The following is a 15,384-nucleotide window of genomic DNA, read 5'->3' on the forward strand; positions in this document are numbered from 1 at the left end:
TAACTTTTTTTTTGCTAGTTGTTTTACGTCGCACCGACACAGATAGGTCTTATGGCGACGATGGGATAGAAAAGGGCTAGGAGTGGAAAGGATGCGGCCGTGGCCTTAATTAAGGTACAGCCCCAGCATTTGCCTGGTGTGAAAATCGGAAACCACGGAAAACCATTTTCAGGGCTGCCGATAGTGGGGTTCGAACCTACTATCTCCCGAATACTGGATACTGGCCGCACTTAAGCGACTGCAGCTTTTGAGCTCGGTAGGGGGGGGGGAATTAACTAGCTGTGGCTGACCTGCCAGGGAACAGAAACCCATGACCCTCTGAAGCAAAGGACTCAAAGCTCACCATATGGCCAAGGAGCCAGATTACAGTGGCTATAATACGAGTAATACAAAACTCATTCAGTCAGTGTACCATTTTCTCAGCAAAGTTAACATGAAAACTTACTAAATGGCATGGTTTTATTTTCATTTGACGTGTCAATTTGCAAAATAACCAGTATTAGTCATGTAGGAATCCAAGAATAATGCATGAAACTCCATGTCATGTCCTTAAAACATGAGTGTGGTGTGCTATCAGTGCTAAAAGGATTGTAGAGCCATTGTTAATGACACTTAGATTTATTAAAACTCAACAAGTTTTTTCCTCAAATAAGTGAACAGGAAAGACTGCTCAGAAATTCCCAACTCAATGGGGCTACAACACACACCATTCATAATTCCACGAATGCAGTGAGTGACGTTTTCGGAGAGAGAATAATAAGTGCAGGTTTATGGCCAGCTTCCTATCGCGATCTAATTTCTTGCGACTTCTATTTATGGAGTAGTTTGAAAAAGTGTATAGTAGTATACCATGTACCATATAAGAATTGAAAAATGCAGTTCGCACCAAAACTTTGAAGATTCTTGAGGCTGAAGTGCAGAGAATGAACTTTAATAACATCACATGCTACAACACTTGTTCACAGGCTGACGGAGAGCATTTTCAACTTTTACTGTAATTGAGTAACTAAGGAACAGAGTGGCCGCACGTTTTAATGAGCTATGTGTGTGGAGCCAAGCTCTGCATCTTGGAGACAAGTGGGTTTGAACTCCAATGTCAGCTGTCCTGAGAATGGCTTTCTTCTGGTTTCAGAGTTTCACTTCCAGGCACATGCTGGGACAGTTCCTATTCATAGACCATAGCCATTTGCTTCCACCTCCTTATCCAATTTTATTCACCATAGTTCATTGAATCTTCAATAGCTCCTCGACTGAAGTTGGCATCAGGAAGGGGATCCGGTCGTAAAAACATGCCATATAATTTCATCATACCTCATCTCCGATCCCGAATCAGGGAACAGGACTAAGGGGTAGACATACATACTGTAATGGGATAACCAAATTATCCATTTGTCGAAGCCTAGATTTCCTACAGGCATACAGGAAAGGTGTGCTGGTGACTGAGCTCTCATTTACCAACACACGGCATGCAGGAAGGATGGCAACCGTTGCTTGACTCACCCTGTATATTAAGGAACGCCTACGTAGGCAAAATCTGCCACCTTTATGCATCTGATGACCACTATAAGGAATCACTTTACAAAATCAAGTTTGCCATTTTAAGCAACATTTCATACACTACTACTACTACTACTACTACTACTACTACTACTACTACTACTACTGATAAAAGGCTGCACATGCTATTTCACCTGTCACTGAAGCAATAACACGTCCAAGTTTTTATTGTATTAATAATAATAATAATAATAATAATAATAATAATAATAATAATAATAATAATAATAATAATAATAATAATAATAATAATAATAATAATAATAAAGTTACAGTCTGGCTGGGTTACCTTGCTATGGTAGAGTATTGAGCAGCTGTAAATAACATTACTTACTAAATGGGCCTAGGGGGTGATGCCACTCAAATCCATAAAGCACCGTTTATCCCCATGTTAGGGGCAACTGTGGCTGCTATGTGGGGCAACAGTAGTAAAGGAGAATGTCTGAGGCGGATGATCACTTGGGTGACAACGGCAAGGACCACTGCACAGGAGACCTACGGTGTCAACTGGAATGAAATTAAGGGCAGGCAAAGCTCTGCAAGCTGTAGAGGAAGCAGTGTGCCTACTATGGGCACACTGTGAGATGGTCGGGCAAGCAATTATGCAGAAAGAAAGGAGTTCCAGCCAGTACACTACTAATCAGTACAAAAAACATGGATCTGCTTACCTTCAGTGCAGAGGGGCAAGCAAAGAGCAAAATATTTCTATATCTTAATTATCAGCATCATTACCAACACGTGTCAGTTCTGTCACCATCATTACTACAATCGCTTGACCCACTGTCATCACTGCCTTCATTCTCACCAAGATTTATTAGAAATTTACCAAACCAAACCCCACGGCACTTAATGCTCTTGAAAGGGCCTTGGCCTACCCAGCAACCACTGCTCAGCCCGAAGACCTGCAGATTACGAGGGGTCGTGTGGTCAGCACAATGCATCCTCTCAGCTGTTATTCTGGGCTTTCGAGACTGGGGCCGCCATCTCACCGTCAGATAGCTCCTCAATTCTAATCCCGTAGGCTGAGTGGACCTCGAACCAGCCCTCAGGTTGAGAGAAAAATCCCTGACCCGGCCGGGAATCGAACGCGGGGCCTCCGGGCGAGAGGCAGGCACGCTACCCCTACACCATGGGGCCGCTTATTAAAAATTTGTCAGTTACATTATCCATGATGCTGTCTTTTGCCAAATAATAATCTATTGTTTGTTGCACTTCATGGCAGAAAGTAGCCTCGTCAGCTCTTGTAATGGTCGCTATTCTTTCATGCACTAATGTTTGCAGTCGTGTTAGAGATGTATCACTTGTCGTACTGTGCGAACTTCGTCTTTTTATTTACGCAAATGAAGTTCAATTGGATTCAAGTCTCACATGTAGGACGTGGTAATCTAATAACAGTGTGTCTGCAGCTGGCACACAGGTTATCAATGTACGAGGGAGGATCATATATAAACAGGATTTTATTTTTTATTTAAATCCATTTATTGAAAAACAGAAGGCAATTACAATTTATTTTTCCCACATAGTTTCCTGCTTTGGAAATTCATTTGTCCCAGCGTATGGGCAGCTTTCTGATGTTGCATCGTAAAAAGAACAGGGTCGTGTCACCAGCCACTTGTGCACGAAGTCTTCCACACTCTCGTCATCCTCAAATAGTTGCCCTCCTAGAGCTTCTTTAAGCGGTACGAACAAATGGAAACTGCAGGCCGATAAGTCCAGGCTATAAGGAAGATGATCAAGTGTAGTCCAGTGCATTTCCTGTAACTTGGAGACAGACAGAGCTGCAGTAGGGGGTCGCGCATTGTCGTAGAGGAGGATGACCTGTCGAATTGGTTGGTCTCGTCTTTTGCAGCAATATGCAACACGTGTGTTTGCCTGGCAAGGTTCTTGCAACCGGTTTTTTCGCTCAGAAAGGCATTTTGCTGATTGATTTTTTTACATGAGTGATGCACAATCAATGCTGCTTACTACTGCAAGCTGTTGAACAAGGCGAGGGTTGCAGGACACTTTGTGGCACATTCAATGATACGGCAACTTCGGTCTGTGTCTGACCTGCTTCCAGGCGGCCGAGTATTCTACCCTGGAAAATGGGGTCCAAATGGCGTTGTCGTGCCATTGTGTTGTCACATTCACCACGAGGCTACACTCCACACACTATAACAGGGCAAACACGACTGAGGGAATATGGGGCGCAGTGACTGGCTGTGTTTACCTTGCGGTTACGCCGCTAATCAAAGCAGGGAACACTCCTTTCCTATACAGAGTGAACACGTAAGATTGGTAGGTGCATATGTCGTATGATTTGCAGTCTATTTCCTGTTGCCCTGCTTACTCGTAACTTATGCTTAACTTTTGGACACTAGCGAATATCTGCTAAATAAGCAAGTCTCACAAGGAACAAGAGGTCATTTAAGAAATCTTTGAAGTTGCGTATCTCACCAAAAAGAAATAGCCTAAATTCACGAGTTCAAACAAGCAGGTCAAAATTTTGCCTCTGGAAAACTGCCTAACCTCTGCATGCAATAACAGATGTTCACAACCACTCCTCATCTCCTTCCATAGCTCTGAAAATAACCTGGAATTTACAGGCCTGACATTGATTAAATTAATAACTTTCACAACTTCTTTTAGCACATCATCCAATTCAGGGGGTATGTTGTGAGCTGCCAGTGCTCCATTGTGTCTACATTACACAAGGAGCGAGCCTTCACGTGCATTACGCCTTCATATTTATCAGATAAGGCCCTAGCGTCATCTATAGTTAATCCAAAGCATTGGTCCAGTTATTTTCAGTGACAAATACGTTGAGGATTTTGCCATTGATGCTTTCATGGCCCGTACTTTCGGTGTTTTCCAAATCCGTACGTTCCACATCGTCAGATGTTTCATTCCAGGCTTGTGTCAATCTCATATCTTAATTTATGAGCGTATGCCTGTTATGTTATCTGACCCTCTCAGACTGATTCTGATGGTTTCGTCAGCTTCCGCTTCGAACGCTAGCACTGCATCACGTCTGAGGAGCCATCTGGTGATGAATGAATGTACCATTTCCACTTCTATTGGATAACGTCTAAATTCAAAGCTCATTGTTCTAGAAGCCTTTCTCGAGGACAGTTGAGATTTTCTTCTGATGACTCAGAGCATAGTTCTCTGCGAAACATAAAGAATTTCACCTTATTTTCTTGACACGGCATAGCCCTAAACCCTATATCATGTCAATGTTGAGTATTGCAAAGATACTATTGGCATTCGTGTGCGTGGTTCAGATCGAACAAAACTGCAAATCCTCATTGATCATGTTTTCCAATTCACATCGAATGAAAGTTAACAAGTTTGCATTGGTGCTGACATCAAGGTGCCACATAGAGCATTCCCCAGTTTTCACTCGTTCCAACAATGTATCTTGTACATTTACTGCCGTATCTTGTATTCTTCACCAGATGGTGATATCAGACAACTATCTAGCACCAAATTATTATTTTGAGCGCTTTTCAGTAAGTACCGTATTTACCATCGGTTTTGCTGCAGGTAAAACTAGCTTTTCTCCAACTGTATGTAGTTGGCAACGTTGAAACTTGATATGATTCTAAAACTACATTTTCCTTGCCTCCCATAACAATGTCTGCAAGTACATGCTTTGTTTCATGAAGTTCAGTAATTTTATTATGAAAGTAGTCTATTGGCTTATCAGTCGCACTGTCATGCATGGTTTGGGTCATTTTAATTTTGATGGTTTCACACACTTATTAGATAAAATGTCACCCCACAACACACACCGGGGCTTACCATATCCAACATCCGGCACAGTAAAATGCCAGTTCCAGGTATCTGTACTTATATTTATGACTTTTTTGCACTTGTTGAACAGTTTTCTGGCTGAGGTTGAGATTTCCAGAACACACTCAGTTGCACCACTGTTTGAATGAGACTCACACTTCAGTGAACCTGTCTTTAACCAGTGATAGTCATCTGCAATTACTATTATACAGTACTACTGCTCAATTCTGGATTCCTGCAGTCTAAGTAGGTGGAAGAGCAAAGATAGAGTCTCTATATCAATATAACATGATGGATCTATCAGCATCAGGAGAGACATTTGACTGCGCTGGCGCAACTGGCTGTGTACTAAACCAAACTTCCAATGAAGGCACTCCATGTTACCTATTGGCCACTTTAAGTGTCTATTACTAACTTCTACCATCTATCGGCGAAGTGAAGAGTTACATATATTGTACAGTATACAAGTTACAGTGAGAGACAGTACCTAAATTTAAAATAATGATCTATGAATAAAATTTCACTCTCCAAGTACTTACAACTTATATTATTATTGCACACCCCTTGGATTATAGTTGCGATCCCCCATGGGTCCACAGACCACAGTTTGTGAACGACTGCTTTAGGTCGTATTTCTACAGTGAGAGAGAAAAGAGAGGGTTATTTTTTCATATTGTTATTGCAGGCCATGCCGTGTCCGACCAGGTAGTCAAAATCTCCCCTTTTTGGGATCTCCGTCTAGGCGGTTTGTAAACTTGTTTACAGTGGTATAGGACATTGTCCATTATGATGACGCAAGGCTTATCCATTTTCGCCAGACTTTCCTTGAACTACTACTAAACATTTTTCAAATTCATTTAGCCGTGATAGTCGCCAATAAAATTCCTGCCTTGTAAACCAGCTTGCAGCCTTCTGTACAACCAGGCAAACCTACAGCACGTACAATTACAAGTCTGTTGGAAGCTGTTATATTTGTTAACACACCCACAATATCAGTACACTGCCAGCATTTCCTAAAGGTCAAATTTGCACCTGCTCAACTTTTGACTACATATATATAATATTGGCATATCTTCCTGTCTGAATTTTCTATTCGATAGATAAGAACACCTCCAACTTACAATATTCTCACAATAGTTTCACCATGCTGTACACCTTTACCACATAAACTTAAAAAAAATCCTTCTTCTAAAATGGACATTACTTACCAACCACAAATCCAACCATCATCTGCCCATGTCTTTGTCTCCTGCTTTGCTTCTTCACGCCACGATAACTCAATGATCACTATTTTCTGATGTGCTAACCATCAAAGCCTGTGACGTCACATCGAATACTCCAGTACGTTCTCTCGGCATACTTTCACGCATGTGTATGTGTCTTTACCATGCCACGCCTCCTCTCCAACCACTATATAACCGGCTACAGCCCACTACTCTGTGGAAACAATTCCCTGCTGATGCAGAATTTCTGTCATTCATGTTTTTCTACGAATTTTATGTTGTGTGTACAAAACTTTCTTAAAAGGGGAAGGAAAAATGAGGTATGAGAACATTTAGAATTATTTATTCATTTAGGGAGCTTCTTTCCCTCATTATCAAAACGACTGCTTTGGCTGGTATCTGAAAATGAAACATTACTTCTATTTACGTGTGGTCCCTGGACACACACACAGTACTATGCAACCTAACTCTTTTGTCATTGAACTTTCGCTCTGTGGACGATTTTCTAAGTAATTTATTTCTACACAGAAGAATGGTGCTATTTTCCTCTCCTTATCCCTTTAAACCTTTCCCTTTTCTTGTCCTGATTGGGTATTAATCCCTTGGGATTTTGTATATTTGTGTAAATCATCATCTTCTTTTTCTCCATCTCCATAATCATCATCATCATCATCATCCATTCCCTTTTCCAGATTCTCTCTCGGTAGGGTAGTGTACCAAAGCTCTCCATCTTACTCGATCTTTCCACCATTCCTCTGCTAGTACTTTATTGCTATCGACTCCTCTATTTGCAATACAGTCCAAAACAAGAGCTCCTCCATCTCATTCTAGGCCGTCCCCTAGGCCTCTTTGCAGTCTCCGTATCCATGAATGTTCTCTTTGGTATTCTCTCTCCTGGAATTCTCATCATATATTACGGTATTCTTGTAGTGCTGTAAACGTTCAGTTGGGAACTTCGTATCATTCTTTGTAAATTGAAACTCTGAGGGCAACAACCAGTGTAAACTGTATTCTGATTATTCCCTTGTAAATATTTTGAGTTTGGAACTTCGTATTACCTGCCTGATCTTCAATCTGATGAGAACTGACTGATCAGTTGTAACTATTCCTTTCAAGATTCTTGGTTATGTTGCACTTACGGTTCAATTAGAACTTTTGTGCTTGTCTCATTTAAATAAAAAAATTCATTTTTGTACCTCTTACTGGATGGAATTATTTCCTTTATTTTTGGTAAACCATCTTAAAATTTGTGATGTTGGTACTTTAAAACCATGTAAAATCCTACTCTTGGTTTGTACCATCCACCAAAGATTTCTACCTACCTGCTTCATTCTTCCACTTGTTTACTATTTCGTGTAACTGTGTTTTGGATGCTGCCAAATATATTTTACTATTTGATGTTGAAGTTTTATGAGGTAATCTGTTCTCTGATTAGTATACATGCAGCTTGTAAATTAGGACTGTTATTACAACAGTATGTGTTTGTACGATCCTGTGTCTAATGTTGTTATGGTACTTTGGCAACAAGCCTACCAAACTTTATTGCATCTGGGGTGACTATCCCCATTGTATTACTTATGATAGTTGCTCTAACATTCTCCCCAATCGATCATTGCACTTCTAAGACAGGAAAGAGTTTCTTGCACATAGGCACTACCTTCTGCCGCATACACAAGTTTTCGATTGAATTCTTTATTAATCGACAACTGAAGTAGTCTATTCCTGATTTTAAGGACTCTGGTCGTAGCCGTTTGACGCTCGGTGTGGTCAAGATACCACCATCGTCTCTTATACATCATATAGTTCGCTCTGAAACATTACAGTAGTACTTCATAGTCCTAAGCATAGGGTTACTGGCCCAAAGATACCATTATTCTGAGCTTCATCATCACATAAATTTATAATTCCTGCAATTAAGTCTCTAGCCTCACTGTGAACTGATTTACCCTCTGGATTCTTTGCCATCACATTACGGATATATTACACCTATGAATACCTGGTTCGCTACAGCCTATCAGAAGAACTATAAATGATATTTTAAAAAACACCAACAAATTATGACCTATTACTCCCTATAACGCACTCATAAATACACATCTAAATACATCCACTCACACTTTAGCCCTCTACAGCTTGACAATACCTGGGCCGAACATTTGGTCGTTAGGAGCAATGTCAAACATGCGTAGGAAGACATTTCCAAGAAGGTTCAGGATGTTGCTACTCTAACGATCAATTCAATACGAAAAAGGAAAAACATACAGTGGACTGAACAGCGTGATAAAGCTCTCACAAAAACTGTCTCAATCCTGGAATCACTGGAATGAAACAGGAAAAATTGAAGAATTCCTAATCCAATGTAAACAGATTGCTAAAGTGATACATAAAACAAACGGTTTGGCTAGAGACCAATGAAGAAACCTGCAGAAGGAACAACACTCCTCTCCCAACAACAAGACATGAGGCAATGATTCTATAGTTACCAGACTGCTGAAAATGGTTGGTCCTTATTTTATTGCCAAAATGGAAGACATTTTACATGATATAAGGAAGCCCACGACTCAATCAACTGATTCAGTCTTCTTGATATAATCAAGGAGATGGGTGTGGACAAGACAACTCGTTCCATCATCAAACTATCCCTGACCAACACTTACTCACCATAAGTGAAATTCTTGCAGAAAATCTCTTGACCCTTTGAGATAAACCCTGGTGTTCGTGAACACAATGGGGCTCTCATCCATTCTTTCCATGAATGCAGAAACAGACTACCCAAAGATAGTGTTAGTTGGGGCACTGTGTCCAAATCTGTGTTCATCAACTGCCTTGCTTTTGCAGATGATGGTGCCCTAATGGCAGATGACCTCAACATCGCCTGCCTCCAGATTGAATGAAATATTGCAAGAAGTAGCTGAAAGTGTAGGTCTCCAGGTATCTTTTGCAAAAGTGAAGTAATGATCTGAGCATCACAAAACCACTGTAGTTAATGTAACAAATTGACAGTAATTATTGTTCCACCTTATTGATACAATGTTGTGTGCCTTAAGCAAATTGACAAATTAGTAGTAGTAGTACATGTTTTGTTTTATTATAAACATCAGGTATAAAGATCTTTGTTTAGGTAAAAACATTGAATGTGCAAAGACATAGTCTTCTCAAAATGATCTCAAAAACATACTTTATTATTTTAAAAAATATTGGAAAAAAGTGACTAAGGGGGAGGAGGTGAAAGAGGGTGCTTCACTAGACGTAAAGCTATATTAGCGGCAGGAACACTGCTCTAAAACTAGCAGGAAAACTGCTCTAAAACAAGCAAAATGTCTTGGGACACTTTAATTTTGAGGTTATAATTGCAAAATATCAACTTCATAATGACCATTCTATTATGGAAGGTCCTACAGCTGTCACGAGCCTTTATGTTTTTCTACAAAGAAATACTATGAATCTCATTAATTTTGAGATCTGCTAATGAGTTTTCCAAGAACAGAGTGCAATAAGAAAACACGTTTTAACCCTCGCTTTTATTGATCATGGTGTATAAGACTTTTTAGATGAACATTATGACAAACTGTCACAATTTACATACGGTAAGTTTTAAGTTTTTAGTTGGTAATTGTTTTTAAGCCCCTCTCTTCCACTTCCTTACCCATAGCCAATCTTTACTTTATTAAAATATTTTTTAAATAATCAAGTATGTTTTTAGGATGATCTCGAGAAGACTATGTCTTTGCACATTTAATGTTTTTACGTAAACAAAGATATTTGTAGCTGATGATGTTTATAATAAAATAAAACATGTACTACTACTACTACTACTACTACTACTACTACTACTACCACCACCACTACCACCACCACCACCACTACTACTAATTTGTGAACTTGCTTAAGGCACACAACATATTGTATCTATAAGGGTGGAACAATAATTACTGTCAATTTGTTAAATCGCGCTACACATTGATATGGATCATGAAGTTTATTACTTTCAACCACTGCACTTCTTGATACAAAATATGCAGAAATCAAACATTGCATCCATTTTAAGTTTACTGGAGACATTGTTTCCTTTAATGAATGCCAGAAAGAAGCTCTAAATTATTGGGCTAAATATATGTAAACATCCACTTTAATCCAGATCAATCTCATGGCAAGCCAAATACCACCACTACACCACAGTAGTATTGTCCCAAAACCTTATATGCTGCTGAATGCTTGTCCCTCACCATGGTGAGACAGAGAGGATCAAAAAGAAAGAGTGGAAATTCTTGAGAAAGATCTTTGGCCCAGGTCAAAATTCTGAGGGTGAGGTCAAATCCAGAGCCATACTTGAAATTTGACAAGCTCTCACTTGCTATGAGGAAGAACTTATGACAAACTGGCACAATTTACATAAGTTTCTTAAGAATGCCTAACACCAGAATATCTGTAAGATCTTGATCTTCACATGACTTGGAAATGCAGTACTCAATGCGCAAATGCAGTGAAGGAGCATCTTGTCTGTACCTCTTAGACACTGGTTCAAGAAAGAAGAAAATTCAGGACTTGGGTAAATAGGTTGGAGGATCTTCTAGAAAGAGTTCCACGTGGTGCTAAGTCATCCAATGAGCAAAGAACTGCATTTTTCACAAAGTTGAAGAAGTGCTGGAAATCCAGAAAGACTGACAAGTGTTAGCTACGGTCCTAAAGAGGTCTAAATGATATGTTAAAAAAAAGTCTCCAAAGACCGATGAACTTGAAGCTGGACCCTTTACATTATTATTATTATTATTATTATTATTATTATTATTATTATCATCATCATCATCATCATCATCATCATCATCATCATCATCGTCATCTACATCATTTCATATTTCTTCAATAACCATTGGTCTAATATGCAAATTAATCTACCAACGTGATTCTCTTGTAGATTTAAGCACTCTTCGATGCTAACTGACCGAGGCATTATTCAAATTCTGACATCTTGGGCACAAGGGGTGGCGTCTAACCAGCCTACCAGGTGGTCAGTTTTATCGTACCTAAGCAAGTAGGTTCATAATTTATTTAAAAATTGTTAGCAAGAAAATATGCAACCCTCAAGAGTCCTAAGAGAGTCTTATGACGTACAATTTTACTATGTGCATGCATCCCAATCCTCAAATCCAAATGGAACTATTTGGCCTGATATTTGCCAGTTTAAAATTTCAAGCAGTGCACCATTATCCGTTTCAGTTTCTCACTTTCAATGTTCCTGCCCAGTGCTCTGAACTGCCAGTGTAGTTTTTACATTTCTGGCTGAAGACAAAAAATATGCATTTCTTATTAAATTTGAATTGCCTGTAACAGGGATCTAAGAGACTGGATCAATTTCACTAAAGAAAAATGGAAACTGTGGCAGGAGAAAAAAAAAAACCTATGCCAACTGATGAAATTTTTTTTCTCAGATGAAACAAATCAAAACCCCAGGCTGACTGATGTGAGCTTGGGTTGAGAAATGGGGGAAATGGGAGTGAATCTGCACGTTTCTAATGTTAGTCGTAAACTTTTGGCAGCTGGAAGGAAAGCCTGCAAACATGTAAAGAAACACCTTCTAACTGAATTTTTTTTTGCTAGTTGCTTTACGTCGCACCGACACAGATAAGTCTTATGGCGACGATGGGATAGGAAAGGGCTAGGAGTGGGAAGGAAGCGGCCGTGGCCTTAACTAAGGTACAGCCCCAGCATTTGCCTGGTGTAAAAATGGGAAATCACGGAAAACCATTTTCAGGGCTGCCGACAGTGGCGTTCGAACCTACTATCTCCCGAATACTGGATACTGGCCACACTTAAGCGACTGCAGCTATCGAGCTTGGTAACAGAAGTCTCTTGTGGGCACTTAGTCATCAGGATTGAACAATGGAACACTGGAAGAAAGTTCTTTTATCTTATAGAGTCACTATGAAGTGCAGGGGCAGAGGGTTTAATATGTACGCCGAGTGCAAAATAAGCCAACAAGTTCAGCACATTTGCAACAGAAATTTTGAGCATTTTCTATGATGGAAATATAAAATTCTACGCATTCAACAAAAATTCTTAAAATATTCTCCGTGCTTTTAGAGTAGTTTATCTTTGCCGCAACAATCCATTTATTTAAAAGTAGACTAGCTTGAGCAAAAGGAATCATACAAGTAATGTCCTAGTTTCTGAATGATGGAAAATGGTTGAGTGCCTAGTAAGTGGTCCTGATAGTCGGGATACAAGTTACTATGGAATACGAGTGGGCATCTCTAACACATTCTCAATCATGGGATTCCTTGTGCTTAGACAGCTAAGCCTATGCAATCCACCTGTGGTCCCTAACCTGTTAAAGGGGAGATTCTCATTGGGCATTATGTAGCATTCTGTTACACAGAACATTTACACAGCATGCTCAGAACATCTTAAACAAGCTTCGGAACGGTAAGAGTAATGAAGCCCCACTACCATTTGACAGCCGAGGGACTCCTTGGAAACAATTTTGTTCAATTTCAATTAGAATTCGATGGGGAGCTATCGATATTAATGAGGCTTATGGAGGAATGAAAGTAGTACTATACAGACAAGAAATTTGTTCCACCTATCAATACTTATTGATTATAAATGGATTTACATTAGTGCCGGTTTCGGCCTTCCACAGCCATCATCAGCTAGTACATTAATATATTACAGCTATTAGACTATATAACAAAGATGTTATTATGATTAGATCATCTGGATGTCTAATGGGGGGGAAATTAAATATATTGTAGTAGTGTGGGGTTAAAATATCTATGATCAATGTGGTAATGAAGGCTACAGTAAACCGTTGATATACTTCAGTAAGTTTTGTGACAGTACTTAAAAAAAATTTCACGACAAGGGTTTTCACCACAAATCAATATGACATATATCAGCCAGAGAATATTCTCGAAGAACACTTTATGCAACTAAATTAACATAGATATAGAAGCACAAGAACTATAAAGAAGACTGAAGAGGAAACTCCACGCAACACGAACTCTCTAATTTTAACAAGTGTTTTAATATACATGTACCATATTTTAGTGTGTTTAACTTATAAAGTGTTTTATACTGTGCTTTATGTATTTTAATATGTTTAATGTACTCAATAAGTCCAATGTACACTCAATTAGTTTACTGTAGCCTTCATTACCACATTGATCATAGATATTTTAACCCCACATAGACAAAACACTACTATAATATTTTTCATTTTCATCCCCATTAGACATCCGGATGATCTAATCATAATAACATCTTTGTGATATTGTCTAATGGCTGTAATATTTTAATGTACTAGCTGATGATGGCCGTGGAAGGCCGAAACCGGTACTAATGTAAATCCATTTATAATAAATAAGTATTGATAGGTGGAACAGATTTCTTGTCTGTATAGTGCATCCAATCAATAAGGAAAATGAAACTCATAATAACAAGGAAAGAAAGTAGAACGGGCCAAGTTTGAATGTGTTAGGATTTAGCGATATTCAGGTAAGGAGAGATAGTGAGGAAGAGGTTATAAAGTGTTCTTAAAAGGTGTTAAAAAGGGAAGGGTAAGCATGGCATATGACTGTTCATCAGGAATACTACTACATACAACAGTTTCTGTTTAGCACATAAATAAGCAAATGATATGGGTAGATTCAGCAGCTGGAAGAATTGGTAGAACAGTCAGTCTATTCACCATGTCAGATGAGGATGAAGTTGACACGTTTCATGAAGCACGGAATGATATCACAAACAGCAAGGACAAGATAGTTCTATCAGGCAACTTCAATGCAAGTATTGGAAATAGAACTGTAGGTTATGAGAAAGGAATTGGTAACTGTGGGAAGATATGCAAGACAACAGGAATAGGAAGTGTTTACTGGACTGCTGTGCTAGTACGGGAACATCAGTTCTGAATACATTCTTCAAGCATAAGACTATTCTGCACCCCACATGGGAGGACAGGGGCAAAAGATCCATAACAGACTATATCGCAACCACCTATGAATTCAGGAAATCTAATAAAATAATTATTCTTTAATTGTAATGTATTATATTTCCACCATTCAATACTTACTAAGCATATATTAGGAAAAAAAACCCACACACACACATATATATATTTATTAGAACATGTTTCAGCCTGTGAGACCTACTTCCACTAATGAAATAATATGTACATTTGAGAGATAGTGGGTTAGAATCCCACTGTCGGCAGCCCTGAAGACGGTTTTCCGGTGGATTCCCATTTTAAGCCAGGCAAGTGCTGGGGCTGTACCGTAATTAAGTCCATGGCCGTTACCTTCCAAATCCTAGGCCTTTCCCATCCCTCTGCCGCCGAAAACCTCCGATGTGTTAGTGCAACGTTAAATAAATAGCAAAAAAAAAAAGAAAAGTTTGATCAACCCGTACTCCCCATAATATACGGTTCCCATTTTCAAACTCGGCTGCCCAAACTATCGCCTGGGAGCCATATCCAGCCTGCCAAGGCTTTCTCTGTTCTATCTGAACTGAACTATCACGAACTTCTGAGTGTTGTGTCTAGTGGTTCAATTTCAATTGGAATGATTTAACTGCAATGTAGGAATCATCAATAAGTTTATCTTAGCCTTGTAATACCAGGTTCAAGCATTCAAGTTGTTTAAATGTTTGTCATGCCAACTAGAGATGCTAGGCAGGACACCCAGCCCAGGTCTCCTAACATTCACGCTCATGACCTTTCCCCTCTTAAAATTTGTGGATTTTTATCACAGAGCAGAACAACTCACTAACACTTAACCATGACTTGGCCTCCTTACTTCTGCATGGTTAATTATGTCACCAGACAACAAACTTGTAT

General features: G+C 39.3%; 1 protein-coding gene across 2 annotated transcripts in view; it reads right to left on the bottom strand.

The window, feature by feature from the left end:
* skd (mediator complex subunit skuld) overlaps nucleotides 1-15,384 on the bottom strand; it is an 888,725-nt gene that overhangs the window by 270,006 nt on the left and 603,335 nt on the right. The gene's annotated exons all lie outside the window — the stretch shown is intronic.

The sequence above is a fragment of the Anabrus simplex genome, chromosome 2, assembly GCF_040414725.1.
Source record: "Anabrus simplex isolate iqAnaSimp1 chromosome 2, ASM4041472v1, whole genome shotgun sequence".
NCBI classification, from domain to species: domain Eukaryota; kingdom Metazoa; phylum Arthropoda; class Insecta; order Orthoptera; family Tettigoniidae; genus Anabrus; species Anabrus simplex.